Source organism: Sinohyriopsis cumingii, chromosome 4 (genome assembly GCF_028554795.1).
Source record: "Sinohyriopsis cumingii isolate HCF-2022 chromosome 4, ASM2855479v2, whole genome shotgun sequence".
Lineage (NCBI taxonomy): Eukaryota > Metazoa > Mollusca > Bivalvia > Unionida > Unionidae > Sinohyriopsis > Sinohyriopsis cumingii.
The window spans coordinates 94,615,084-94,630,925 of record NC_142964.1 but is presented as its reverse complement, the minus strand read 5'-3'; the positions used below and the strand labels follow the sequence as shown (position 1 = coordinate 94,630,925).

Genomic DNA, 15,842 nt, shown 5'->3' with positions numbered 1-15,842 from the left:
GCAGGAAGAACCAAAGTAAAATCCTGGGAAGAGCTATTAACACATGGAAAGCTACTGGCAAGCTTTCTTTCATAACAATGCTGGCTGAACCCAAGACTTGAACATAGACAGAGGTGAGATGTCAGTGATCAGTATAGGTGTATGCCTTAGACCACTTGGCCATCCAGGACCCAATAGACCACTTGGTCACCCAGGGCCCCTTAGATTACTTTGTCATTTGTGGACCCCTTAAACCAATTGGTCATTTTGGGGTCCCTTAGACCCCTTGGTTATTTGGGGGACCCTTAGACCACTTGGTCATTTGGGGGCCCCTTTGCTAATACATAGAAGTTTAATAGAGAATAATATACATATGAGAACTCTTATGAATTCTTAAAAAACCAATAAGAAGAGAACCAAGTGGGCTTTATAACACTCACCTGACATACACTAATCTCAAATGCAAATGTAGCTGTAAAGAAGCAAGCATCATGTGTTGAAAGGCACCAACATGAAAATAATTTACAGCCATTTGGCAGAAATTGTTGGTATTTGACATCTTGTGTGCAGCAAGACTAGATGTTGTGTCAGCATATTTTGTACAACTGTGAAATTATTCAAGCTAGGACTCAGCATATTTTGTACAACTATGAAATTATTCAAGCTAGGACTCTTTCTATCACATCTGGTCTCAAAGCAGTTCTTAATAGAAAGTCATTCTGCACTAGTTTTCTTTATGTATTAGCAACAATAGCAGTGCTTGATGTGGGATGAATCAATTATTGATGGGTGAGAAGTGTCATTTGTAGGTTATTCATCTGGTTGTTGTGGAAGCCATGACACTGCTTAAGGGGAGCCATCTCTACCACAATTCTGGCATATCATATTCTAAGCAACATTCCTACCAAGCTTGATGAAAATTGACTGATCCATGCTGGAGACAGCTTGCTTGAGAAGAAAGCTGAAAACAGATTTTATACATGGTTGCAATGGAAGCCATATCATTGATGGTGGGAGCCAGCCAGGAATAACGTTTGGTAGAGCATTTTTTTAAGAATTGTTCATACCAAAACTGGTCCTAATTGGCTCTGACATTCTGGAGAAGGACTTAAAAACAGTTTTTCAATCAACTTGCTAAGGAAGCCACACCAATGCTATGGAACCACTCTGGGGTGACATGCATGGTAGAACATATCCAAAATATTTAGTATAAAGTTATATAGGCTCAGCTGTTCCAATGAAGGAGATGGAAACTGATTTTCTGCATGGTAGCCACAGAGGCCTACAACACATAAACTTCTTGGCAAATTCACATAAGGTCAACCTTTCCAACCCACAATCCAAGCATCCCATGATGGTGCAGAAATGTGGCCTTTAATGGTCCTTTGTCCCTTTTTGCATGAGGGGGAGGGTCACTTACTAGTTACATCCATGTTACAGCCTATCACTCAGTCACAGGCTGTACCTGAACTATGCCATGCTTTAAATTTCAGTAATTTGGACACACACCCATAAAAGAAACTGGAATGGGGCTGCTGCTGCTGATGACGCTAGAGGTCTTTCTGATTCCTATATTGCTTTTCTGGTCAATGGAAGTCTGATGATAGAGGTCTCTCTGACTCATAGATTGCTTTCATGGTTAATGGAAGTCTGAAGCTATAGGTCTTTCTGACTCCTATATTGCTTTTCTGGTCAGTAGAAGTCTGATGATAGAGGTCTCTCTGACTCCTATATTGCTTTTTTGGTCAATGGAAGTCTGTAGCTCTAGATTGTTTTGACTCCTAGATTGTTTGTTTGATAAATGAATGTCTGAAGCTGTAGGTCTTTCTAACTCCTAGATTGCTTTCTTGGTTGATGGAAGTCTGATGATAGAGGTCTCTCTGACTCCTTGATTGGTTTCATGGTCAATGGAGGTCTGATGCCAGAAGAATTTCTGACTCCTAGATTGCTTTCTTGGTAAATTGAAGTCTGATGCTAGAGGGTCTTTCTGACTCCAAGATTGCTTTCTTAATCAATGGAATTCTGATGCTTTAAATGCTATATCAGACACTCTACACTGTAACATGCAACTTCCACCACCTAAGTAAAACTTTAGGACTACAGTATCATGTCTCATACTATTAAGAATATTTGGACCATTAGTTAGAATGGCATATTTTCCCTTCATTACTTCTTGGCACTATGGGACTCATGACATCACATGCCCTGGCCAATCATGCCCTTCAGTCCCTGGCATTTTCTCTATATTTATTGTCAGTAATTTGGGAGTTCATGGGGTCAAATGCCCTATCCATTCTTACTTACAAATTAATGTCACATGAGGGTCTACTCCATTTGTGCCCAATTGATCATTCAATACTGTCTACCTGAGTTTATTTCATATGTTAAGTATTTATATGTGTAAGTTTTTATCTAGTTCTGTTTCATACTTTGGCATCATTTGTCACAAACTATTATAGATTTCTTTAATTCATATTCTACAAGTATACAACACTTCACACTATATAATATGGTCAAATGTTTGCTGTCAACTGAACTAGTATATGTCATTGGTTGTGGGGTGTTTTATTTGAGGTAATTCAATTGTGAATCTGGGGAGTCCAAGCTGATGATACATTTTTCACTTTCATTTTAACTGAATAAGTTTTTGCATAACAGTGATGTGCAATCTGTTTAATCTGGGATTAACCAGGAGATTATTGTGTTGTGATCCATTTTTACATCACCTTGCACTCATCATCTACTTTCATGAATATTGGGGAGGGGCACAAAATGGACCTGCAATGGATATCAGGCTACAGACATTGCTAATATGCATTCTAGGTATTCCTGTTTTAGTATGAAGATTTTTTGAAGGCACAGCAACACAAGTAGGTTATTTGCTAAATTTAGTACCAAGGCAATTCGAGTAAAGTGATTTTCACAAGGACACACAAATAAACTTTATAATTACTCATGTAACACAAAAGAGTGAAATCCATCATGTTTTGTAAAATTCAACAAATAATTTATTTCCCTATAATACAAGTGTCAATTTTAAAAGAACCTACATTACTGTCAATTAAATACCAAAAAGTCCTAAAAGTTCTATCACAAGTCCAAAATTATAGAATATTCCAAATGAATTCTAGTGGCATTAAAATGAATTTGAATTTTGAATGTGCTGATGTACCAATAGCATGGAATAGTGTTTATGTGCTACCAGTCTTGATGTATCACAACTATATAATTCAAAATCTCTCCTAATGAAATCACAATAATTCCAAAAAATAGTGATTAAGTCCAAAAGTATTAATGAGCGCTTGGTAATTCCAATGAATAATTTAAATATAAATAAAACCTCTCAAATATTATTTGAAACAACTAAAAGACTGATTCCACTTCAGATGTTAAGATTAGAATTAGTAATTCTAATATAAACAATCATTATATAAATATCTGAGTTTCAATAAGAGGACCAGGATAATAATGATGGTCATCTTAATGGAAATATCCATCAAACTGTAAAAAAATTAATTTCTAGAATCTTATAAGGAAAGAATAATGTTGCATCTTGAAATCAAAATCAAGTAAACATGTTTACCTAAAATTAATAATTATCTTAATATATAATCTACAATCATAGACAAATACTATCTTTGTAATATGTTACTTATAAGAAACATTAGACTGGTAGGCTCAAATTCCTACCCTCAGTTATGGACAAAAGTCAGTCACATAATACAAATTAAATATAGATAGCATATAATCATGGACAAAAGCCAACACACAATACAAATTAAATATAGAAAAAAATACTTTCACTATTATTTGTGAGGACAGTAATAGAACATGCACATTCAGTGACTCACAATTGTATACCATTTACTGCTGTATGTGTTATTTGTGATGAGATGACACTAATAGAACACATGCACTCAATGGCACACAATCTGATACTATTTACTGTTTATATGCTATTTAAATTACTGTGGACTACTGGCATATTCTTTTACTGACTTCAGTGGTTTTGGCATCTGCCATTCATATGCGATTATGACATGTTTTTACTGATTTAATTTTCCCATATCATTTATATGGTCACTACTTTTTGATTTAATTTTTTGGTGTGCAGGAACAGTAAGTCTCTGCCATAATTGCCACCTGTGTGATAGTCATTTTTATATGGCTGCATTCAAAGCAATATGGAGATTTTTACCATGTCATTTCCACAGAATTGTGTATTCTAACTTGTATATAACTGTATATCTGCAATGGAACAGTGTTTTAATTTTTCTTGCAACCTATAAAATCCATCCAAAAGCAGTCAATATGCATCATCAGTACTCCCAGATCTATTCTATGGTCAGCAGGAGATCAGTAATCATCAGTACTCCCAGACCTATTCTTTGGTCAGCAGGAGATCAGTGATCATCAGGACTCCCAGATCTATTTTATGGTAAGCAGGAGATCAATGATCATTAGTACTCCCAGATCTATTCTATAGTCAGCAGGATATCAGTGATCATCAGTACTCCCAGATCTATTTTATGGTCAGCAGGATATCAGTGATCATCAGTACTCCCAAATATATTCTGTCGTCAGCAGGATATCAGTGATCATTAGTACTACCAGATCTATTCTATGGACAGCAGGAGATCAGCGATCATCAATACTCTCAAATATAATCTGTTGTCAGCAGGAAATCAATGATTGAGAGTTTTGCAATGTTTCCAGATTTGCTTTTCAATGATGCTTTGGCAGAGATTCAGTGTGAGTCTTCTCGTCACCAGTCATGGCATGTACAGCTCCATTTACATGGAAACTAAATGCCATTAAAGTAATTGGAGTCAAATTATCACTTTTAAAATCTTATAATATCATCATGCAAAGAAATTTATAATAACAATAAACCTCCATTGTATCATTATGATATTCCCCATGCTATCACTGTATCATTATGACATCCCCAATGCTATCAATGTATCTCTATGATTATCCCCATACTATTACTGTATCATTATGATTTTCTCCATACTATTACTGTATCATTATGATTTCCCTGATACTATTACTGTAACATTATATTCCCAATACTATCACTGTATCTTTATGATATCCCCAGTACTATCACTGTATCATTATGATATCCCCAATACTATCACTGTATCTTTATGATACTATTATGGTATCATTACAATATCCCCAGTACTATTGTATTATAACGATTTATTCCTGATACTACTGCTCTATCATTACAATTGCCAGCTAAGTATAACTATGTGTAGGAAGTTAGCTAAAACTGAAATTAGATAACAATAAGTGCAGTGAAACAAAAATTTAGGAAATTGAAGTATTGACAATTACAGTTGCAGGGAGTCTGGATCTATTATTTACTGACAAAGATGGCTTATTATCCACCTGAGACTAATTAGAAATTTCCTATCCTCTGAAATTTACTGATCATTAACAATGATAGTGAGTTATAAAAAGCTGAAATTAAAAAGAAAAAAAAAGTGAAAAAAGCACTGCAGTATCTTCTGTCCTGGAAGAGATGGAGCATTAGCTTTATCATTCCAATTTTGCTAAAACAGGAGAGAGAAAAAAAGTTTCTATCTGAAAATAAATCAATACTTTCTTAATACCAACAATTGACAAATCATAGTTCATTATATATAGGTTAGAATGACATTTAAATGCACAACACTATTTACAAATTGCATTCATCTCTTCTCAGGATACAAGTATTAAAGAGATTCATGGCTACCCCCTACATCAATAAGAATACAAGATATATTCACTTACAAGCCAAGGCAAACTGCAAACAACAAAGATCCTGATCTGCCATAGCATAATGCACCTGCAGTTCATGGTCTATAGTATTTGTTCTACTGACTACTCCTAACAAACAGCACAGACCCAGATCTGCCAGTGCATTATGAGCTGGCAGATCTGGCTCTGTGCAGTTTGCAGTTGGTCTCAACTTATAGGCAAGTATATATGGTACTAATACTGGTGTCATGGTCAGAATGCAAACCACGATATACCGGTCCCAGTGATCTTGACTTTCACTGATGGCTGCAGTAATTCTCATAAAATATTTACATAGCAAGTCATGGGACTCAACATGCATTGATGTCAGATAAAAATGGCCTACCTCAGCGCTGATGCCTCTTGGATAGACAGACAGATTTCAGTTGAGACATTATCAACTAATAAGATGAATAGCTTTGCACACTGGACAGTAAGACATCATTTGATACAGCATTCACTTTGAAAAGGGTAGCAACAAAACAATCTTAGCCAATCAGACACCATACCACTTCAATGATATGCACGTATATTTATCATAAACTTATCGGATAATTTGGCAAATAAGCTTGGATATTAAGTATGATAAAAGGAAGAAATCTATTTACATAAAAATATAGTCTCTAGGGTGGCAAAAATATAGCTTCTAGGGTGGTAAAAAGCTCAGCTAATCAGACACTGCACTAGATAGTGCGTCATTATATGTATGTGACTCCCTCATTTTAACACACCTGGATAATCCATGAACCCAATATAAAAACAGGTGTGGAAATGGCAAAAGTTAATTAACTGAATAACTGTCTTCAGTCAATTACAAATCATGAAAATTGCTCACATCACAGTAATAGTAAAAGCATTATAATGAGAAATTAACCAGTGCAAATACATTGATAGGTTTGGCCCCTGAATGTAATTCTAGCTATGAAACTTGAAAATCGAAACATGCTTTGATACTGAGAGGAACGCAAATCAAACTGACTCAAAGCATGAATTTGTGAGAAATGCATGTCAGCTTGATTTATAGTAAAAGTCTGTCATCAGTGTATGAAATTCAACTTCTTAATTTCAAACATTAAAAAAAATTTATATGAAAAAGAACATAATATTTCTCCAGTATTGTTGAAAAATTGCTAACAACAACTCCCATTCAACAAGCAATTAATGTTAACAAACTGAGATACCCTCACTATCTTATGTCATTAGTTATTCTAAGTCAATGTTTATGGACCCTGTTGCTCACAAGTGTTTGAGGCAGATGTACAACTGTCCATCAACAACTCACAATGGTGTCAAAAAACATAGACTAAATAGAAAATGAAGTTATTTGCTTTTCTGTATATATTGCCTTTATTTTCAAGAAAACTAACCTTTCTAAAATGATTAAAAACACTCCAAGAGGTTTTGGTATAAATCACAAGAGGAAACATTGTCTATTACATCACTGATTTTTGCATACAAATGTGGATACATTCTAGTATTATTGTTGATTCAGACCAAAACTAGATTCATTTTATAAAAAAATGGACATTTGTTCTGAGAAACACCACAAACATGTACACATGTAAGCACACATTCACATAGTCACATCCATGCAACATATTAAATAAAAGCAATACACCATGTTTCTGTCTTTAAACTCCATTGAAGAGTGGAATACAGTCTTAACAAGATGCAGTCTTGCTGTCCTCAATAGTTCATTTGTGTGGGGTGGGGGTGAAGGTGATGCAAATATTAGCATTCATCTTCTCACTCATCAGAGACCGAATGGCAAATTTATTCAACCTCTCCAAAAATGTTGTTGATGTTGTCGATTTTTTCTCAGCATATAGAAATTGGTCTTTCTGCATCAGCATCACTCTTAACGGAGTGTCAAACATACAATGAATGCTCTAGTTAGAATGTTTAAACATGACAGTTACTTATGGGATTGACTCTGCATTCAAGCATTGATTCAATAATTGTTCACATTACTAAGTCAATGGAGGTTGAATACTCCAGAATGACTGATGTTGATATGGTTTGGAGTATGTGCAAGGAATTAAATACTCCCCTTGCTGCTGTGTGCCACAAAGTCAAACTCCATGAGCCAGGAGTTAAAAGTTAGTTTTGCTGGGCTTTGCAAGCACACTGATGGTTCATCCTTCCCAGTCATCACAGCTGCATTGCAACATTTTGCCTTCAAAATTGAATTACATTTCCACACAATTCTAACTAAAAATATATTATGTGATGTAAAATCTGACTACAAAGAAACATTGTCTTTACAACGCATATTTTTGATTTATTTAACAGAAAACAAAATGTCTGGGTTGATCCACTTTGTACTTTATTGGGACTGAGACTAATGGATTCTTAAGACAATATTACCCTAGCTATTGTGGGTCAAATAAGTTACTCTGTGCAAGGCTAGATGTTTATCTCTGATTGATTTACCTTTTGATCACCTCTATCGCAATCAACCGTATAAACTGCCTTAAGGTGATATTTTTTCAATAAGCATTAAGAGAGACTGTTTTCTGTTTATACTGGCTATATGCAACTGTCATGGTGTCAACAAAGTTAGATAGCTCTCTCTCTCAAGATTATTGCAAATAGTATTTTTTAAATAAAGCCATGACAGATGTTTGTAAGTAAAAAAAATCATGTTTTTCATGTAACACATCGTGTTATAGTATGTATAAGCATACCTTTTGTTTGTTACCTTGCTTTCCACTAGCTCTCATGCAGGTAGGATTTGCATGCCTTTTGATTTTCTTTCAATATTCAAATTACTTGATTAATATAAAAGACTAATTAACTTGACAATACATGTATAAGGCAGGTATACTTTTAATTGATTTATTTTTAAATCCAATGACTCTTCTGCAAGTTGCAGATCAAAACACAGTCAGCACTTAATCAGGTTTTATGGAAATGCTCTGGCAGTATTCACATGGACGATTGTCACTTTTTGAATTGAAAGACAATAAATTTAAATAAATCACATTTATGATGAATGAATTGAAAGTGAATTAAAAGAATAAAACTAAAACATGAATTTCATTTGAGAAGAATTATTTAATTGGTATTACCAACATTTTCATCAATCAATTATTCATTGTACATTGTTATTGCCAGTGTCTTGAGAATATATAATCTTTATTACTAAATTTAAAATTATATGATCTCTTATTAAAAGTTGTAAATTTCATGACATTGATTCCAAATTTCCAGGCACAAATCACCATTTACAATAACAAAATGAGTGATATTACTGTACCAATTTGTATTGCCATTTTCGTCATACAACAAATAGTGTCCTATGGAATATTTTCTGTTTATTTTTTAAAAGAACAAAATGTAATACACACCTGTTCCTGCATTATAATCAGGTTCATAAGTTCTCTAGGCATGCTATAATGAAGCAGTTGTGCAAAAGTACAAAAATAGAATTAATACAAGTTGGTTTTTTATATCAGGTCATTTAGCAAATTTGAACAAAATCTGTTGAGTTCCTATTGTAATAATGAGCTTTTTTTGAGTTCCTATTGCAATAATGAGCTTTTTTTGAGTTCCTATTGCAATAATGAGCTTTTTTTGAGTTCCTATTGTAATAATGAGCTTTTTTTGAGTTCCTATTGCAATAATGAGCTTTTTTTGAGTTCCTATTGCAATAATGAGCTTTTTTTGAGTTCCTATTGCAATAATGAGCTTTTTTTGAGTTCCTATTGCAATAATGAGCTTTTTTTTAACAATGCATTTTTAACCAGCTGAGTGAGAAAAAAACAATCATATAATATTTTCTACCAACCTTCTGATCAGTGACTAAGCCACATCAATACAGTCTGATCCTTTCTGATATTTCTTCCTCTTTAAGACACAATTGAGAGCTGTATTAACAATTATACTGTGACAACAACTGTCCTTTGAGTATCTACATCGTGAGTTTGTTTCTCCTGGGTAAATTAATAATGTCCTCCATGATTAAAAGTACCTTAATAATTAAAAATTTTTTACCTAATGTTGGAAACATCTATATCCTATTAACATTAATATGACTGGTAAGCTTTAATGTGAAATATGTCCTTGAAATGACTCCAGTTCAAATCCAATTGTTACACTGGTTGTTGTGACCTTAATTAAATCCTTAAAACGAGTTGCTTATTCAAAACCAATTACTTTATTATTCCTGTGGGCAGAATAACTTTGTTGGAATCTTCCATCCATATTGGTATGAAACCACAGACGTCTCTGTTCAACCAGGGATTCTTAACACAACATAACCCTAATGTTTGTCAGGCAGTTAAGTAGTCTGTGCAAGGGTGGTTGCTTATTGATGACCAATGTACCTTTTAATCACTTCTATTGCAATCAGCTGTAAAAAGTGCCCCAGGTGATAGTTTCCCCTGCCCATTAAGTAGAACTGTTTACTGAATAGACAAATTATGGGCAAATATCATTGTTTTCTATCTCTCTCTATTTATTACTCGGATCACTGAAAATCATTTTTTTAAATAAATACAACCATGTCAGAGATGCAGGAGTCAAAACTCATGTTTTTTTTTGTGGCAAATCATATTCTGGCAGGTATGAGTACGTCATTCATATGGTTTCCTTGATTTCCTTGATTTCATACTTTAATTATATTATTTAAAGAATATTATTTAAAACATTGTTTGTTCAAGTGAAATGAGCTGACCTGTCACATGACCATGACCACTACAGCACTAATGCTGGTAGAATTTGCACACCTTTTAACATTAATACTCCCTTTTTTTGATTTGATACAAAATACTAATTAACATGACAATACAAAGCAGGTCTACTTTTAATTAATTTTTTTTCGATGTGACAGATAAATCTGCAAAGTCATAGATGAAAACACAGCCAGTAATTAATGAGGCTAATGTTTTATATTGGTTTTGATGGTCAATTGACACTTTTAAGTCTAAATTCTAGAAAACATATCATATCTATGATGGCTACCCTGAAGCTGAATTAAAAGAAAAAACTGAAACACAAATTATTCTTGAGAAGACTTAAGTGGTATTTATTTCTTAAAGTATTGATACGAGAGGGCAATGCCAACATTTTCATCTACCGATATTTCATCATATATATTTTTTACTTGACGGTGTATCGAGAATTTTCATTTTGAAACAAAATTATATATGGTATATCATGTCTAATTAAAAGCTGTGAATTTCATGATATGGATTCCAAAATTCCAGGCACAAACCATCATATGTTATGATAAAATGAGAGATATTTGCAATTTTTATTAATAATTTAGTTTGCAATTTTATCTATATTCATCAAATAGGGATCTATTCTATTATTTTGCAAAAGAATAAATGTCATCCACACCATCCACACATTATAATCAAGTTCATGAGTTAAAATGAGGGTGATATGTACTATACATAGTAAAATAATAAAGCAATCAAAGTAATTTTCATCAAAATTTATGAAGCTTCCTGTGTAATAATGAGTAATTTATGACAGGGCACCTTTAACTAGCTGAGTGACGGGAAAAAATCTTACAATGTTATTTTTCATGTATACTAACCTCCAGATCAATGTTGGAGCCACATCGATACAGGCTGATTTCTTCCACAGTGATCCTTTCTGACATTTCTTTTTCTTCTTATATGACACAGTTGAGAACAGTATTAACAACCACAGTGATACCAACTGTACACCAAGTATCTAAATTGTAAGTTTGTTTCTTCTGGGTGAATTAATGTTGTCCTCCACGATTTCTTAATAATTAGTTCCAAAGTCATTTTGCTACTTAATTATTGAAAACACCTATATCTTCCTATTCATTACACAATTGTGTTCTTGCAATGACTGTTCCATTTAAATCCATTTGATTGATTGATTGATTGATTGACTGATTGTTGTGACCTTGTTCTCAAAATTACAATTTCCTATGGCTAGAATAATATTGCAGGAATTATTCATCCATATTGCTCTGACACCACAGAATGTCATTGTTTTATCAAGTAAGAATGAAATGAAGATTCATGAAAAACTCCATGTCCCAGTACCTGAAAAACAAAGATAGTTAATACATATGTATAAATTTGGGCATAAATATTTGAACAGCATTATTATCAACATTTCCTTTTTGCAATTGAACTAAAATCCAAACAACGATAATCCTTGTGTATACAATCAAAAAATCTAGATGAATAAAAAAATAATTTTCTCAAAAATCAGTTCAAGATATACAAATAAATATGTTTTTGTAACCATAGACATGGCTAAACCTCATTATGACCATAGACATGGCTAAACCTCATTATAACCATAGACATGGCTAAACCTCATTATAACCATAGACATGGCTAAACCTCATTATTACCATAGACATGGCTAAACCTCATTATGACCATAGACATGGCTAAACCTCATTAAAACCATAGACATGGCTAAACCTCATCATTACCATAGACATGGCTAAATCTCATTATAACCATAGACATGGCTAAACCTCATTATTACCACAGACATGGCTAAATCTCATTATAACCATAGACATGGCTAAACCTCATTATGACCATAGACATGGCTAAACCTCATTATTACCATAGACATGGCTAAACCTCATTATGACCATAGACATGGCTAAACCTCATTAAAACCATAGACATGGCTAAACCCCATCATTACCATAGACATGGCTAAATCTCATTATAACCATAGACATGGCTAAACCTCATTATTACCACAGACATGGCTAAATCTCATTATAACCATAGACATGGCTAAACCTCATTATGACCATAGACATGGCTAAACCTCATTATTACCATAGACATGGCTAAATCTCATTATAACCAGAGACATGGCTAAACCTCATTAAAACCATAGACATGGCTAAACCTCATCATTACCATAGACATGGCTAAATCTCATTATAACCATAGACATGGCTAAACCTCATTATTACCACAGACATGGCTAAATCTCATTATAACCATAGACATGGCTAAACCTCATTATGACCATAGACATGGCTAAACCTCATTATTACCATAGACATGGCTAAACCTCATTATGACCATAGACATGGCTAAACCTCATTAAAACCATAGACATGGCTAAACCTCATCATTACCATAGACATGGCTAAATCTCATTATAACCATAGACATGGCTAAACCTCATTATTACCACAGACATGGCTAAATCTCATTATAACCATAGACATGGCTAAACCTCATTATGACCATAGACATGGCTAAACCTCATTATTACCATAGACATGGCTAAACCTCATTATGACCATAGACATGGCTAAACCTCATTAAAACCATAGACATGGCTAAACCTCATCATTACCATAGACATGGCTAAATCTCATTATAACCATAGACATGGCTAAACCTCATTATTACCACAGACATGGCTAAATCTCATTATAACCATAGACATGGCTAAACCTCATTATGACCATAGACATGGCTAAACCTCATTATTACCATAGACATGGCTAAACCTCATTATGACCATAGACATGGCTAAACCTCATTAAAACCATAGACATGGCTAAACCTCATCATTACCATAGACATGGCTAAATCTCATTATAACCATAGACATGGCTAAACCTCATTATTACCACAGACATGGCTAAATCTCATTATAACCATAGACATGGCTAAACCTCATTATGACCATAGACATGGCTAAACCTCATTATTACCATAGACATGGCTAAATCTCATTATAACCAGAGACATGGCTAAACCTCATTATTACCACAGACATGGCTAAATCTCATTATAACCATAGACATGGCTAAACCTCATTATTACCATAGACATGGCTAAACCTCATTATAACCACAGACATGGATAAAACTCATTATTACCATAGACATGGCTATATCTCATTATAACCAGACATGGATAAACCTCATTATAACCACAGACATGGCTAAACCTCATTATAACCATAAACATGGCTAAACCTCATTATTACCATAGACATAGCTAAATCTCATTATAACCATAGACATGGCTAAACCTCATTATTACTATAGACATGGCTAAATCTCATTATAACCAGACATGGATATACCTCATTATAACCACAGACATGGATAAACCTCATTATAACCATAAACATGGCTAAAACTCATTATAACAATAGACATGGCTAAACCTCATTATAACCACAGACATGGCTAAATCTCGTTATTACCATAGACATGGCTAAACTTCATTATAACCACAGACATGGCTAAACCTCATTATAACCACAGACATGGCTAAATCTCATTATAACCAAAGACATGGCTAAATCGCATTATAACCACAGACATGGCTAAACCTCATTAAAGGAATTATCAGTTAAGTTTCTGCATCTCCCTAGTACAGACAGATAATCAAGGGAACAAACTTTTACAGGATATTCAATGGTTAAGGTGAGCTCATACCCTAGTGCTCACATCACCTCAAAGGGTTCATATCTGCAAGTTACCACTTTTGGTATTAAGGATAGACCAATGGTCGTTGGAGTCACAACAATAATCTGAAAAGATTCTGTTCAACTATCAGGGTTTTCAATAGTCACCATATCACATTATCAAGGGACATATGTTTAGCAATTGTTGTTGTTTCTGATGGATGATGGTGAAAGTGAATCCATGTGACTATTACAACAGTTGGAATTTTTTCCGCACAATATTTACATTGAGACATTAGATAATTTATCCACCTACCCCAAAAGAGATCTGTAAGTTGCTGACATTTTTTCCAGCAGATATACGTGTATAGAAATTGTAAACAAGAGCACAGTGAATGGAACATTACATGCATACTCCAGACCTTTTCCCTACTAACGACCTTGACCTTTGAATGGGAGACTTGACTTTAGTATGATATGATGTATATCTTGGTCAAATTTCATCAAAATATCTGTAGGAGTGTTATGTATATTTGATTTAATTTATATTTGATTTAATTTAATTGTTTGTTTGTAAATTTTAATTTTTTTTATTCCATTACTTGCTATTGTAATGTAACTTTATTTACAGAGTTCAGTTCTGACTGATTTTTAAAAAATATTTTTGAAGCAAAGAACTTTATAGAAACATTGTTTCTAATGCTGACCTAGTTCCTGACCTTGATTCAGAGCCAGTGATAGTTTGTAGTAAACAAGTTTTTCTTTCTCAGCATAAGATTCATAAAGTAGCATCAAGGCCAAACTTGGGCTACATGTTAAATAACATGTATCAATTAGGTTTTTCCAGAGGACTGACCCACATCTGTGCATCTGTTTTGTGTTGTAGTTAGATTTATTACTAATGTTCTGAGAAATAATAGATATACTTGCCTTAACACTGAAGACATCCAGGTGTTTAATGTTGTGACCAGTTTTTGAGCTAATTATTTTATTTTCTTCAAATTATTTTAAAGAAAAGTGATTATTTTCTCTGGAAATACTAGTGCTCTAAATTATTTCTTGAATAAAGACATTTATTGAAATTTATCCAGAATTCAAATTGTAATATTATTTTCTGTGATTCAACAAAGAATTGTTGACACATCAGTACAATGCTGACCACAATATATGTCATCGCCATTTTGGGTATCATCAGGACTTGAACTCAGTTTCGTTAGGACTTTTTGTTTCTAAGACTTCTTTTTCTTAATTCTTGGATTATTTTTGGATCTGATTCGTAAAACCATAAGTTCATTTTTTCATTTTTAACTTGTTTTTCTAGGGAAATAAATTATTTGTTAAATTTTATAAGGCAAGTTGTCTTCACAAGGTGTGACTGATTCATAGTTTCTCTTGCAAATGGCATTTGACACAATGTCTAGTCATGGTTAAGTTTCATTAAAATATCTTCAATGGTATAAAGGCTACCATCTCCTCCAGACAAGAACAAATGTCATAGTCACACTTTTCCTTGTTGTAACCTTCACCTTCTTGTAAGGAGTGTGGCTATGGTATGTGACTCACCATTCATACATGATATACTGGACTGCACAAAAACGGGATGGTTCATCGGTTCTATCAGTAATATTTAGGAAAGAACTTCTACTCCCATAATCAATGTAAAATACTATTTTTAC

The 15,842-nt window shown here is 33.7% G+C and overlaps 1 protein-coding gene across 1 annotated transcript in view; it reads right to left on the bottom strand.

The window, feature by feature from the left end:
• Positions 1-15,842, bottom strand: part of LOC149801701 (uncharacterized) — a 94,243-nt gene that overhangs the window by 40,554 nt on the left and 37,847 nt on the right. Inside the window, exon 3 of the mRNA XM_089955971.1 lies at positions 11,318-11,801. The gene's annotated coding sequence lies outside the window, so the exon portion shown is untranslated. The remainder of the gene's footprint in view (positions 1-11,317; positions 11,802-15,842) is intronic.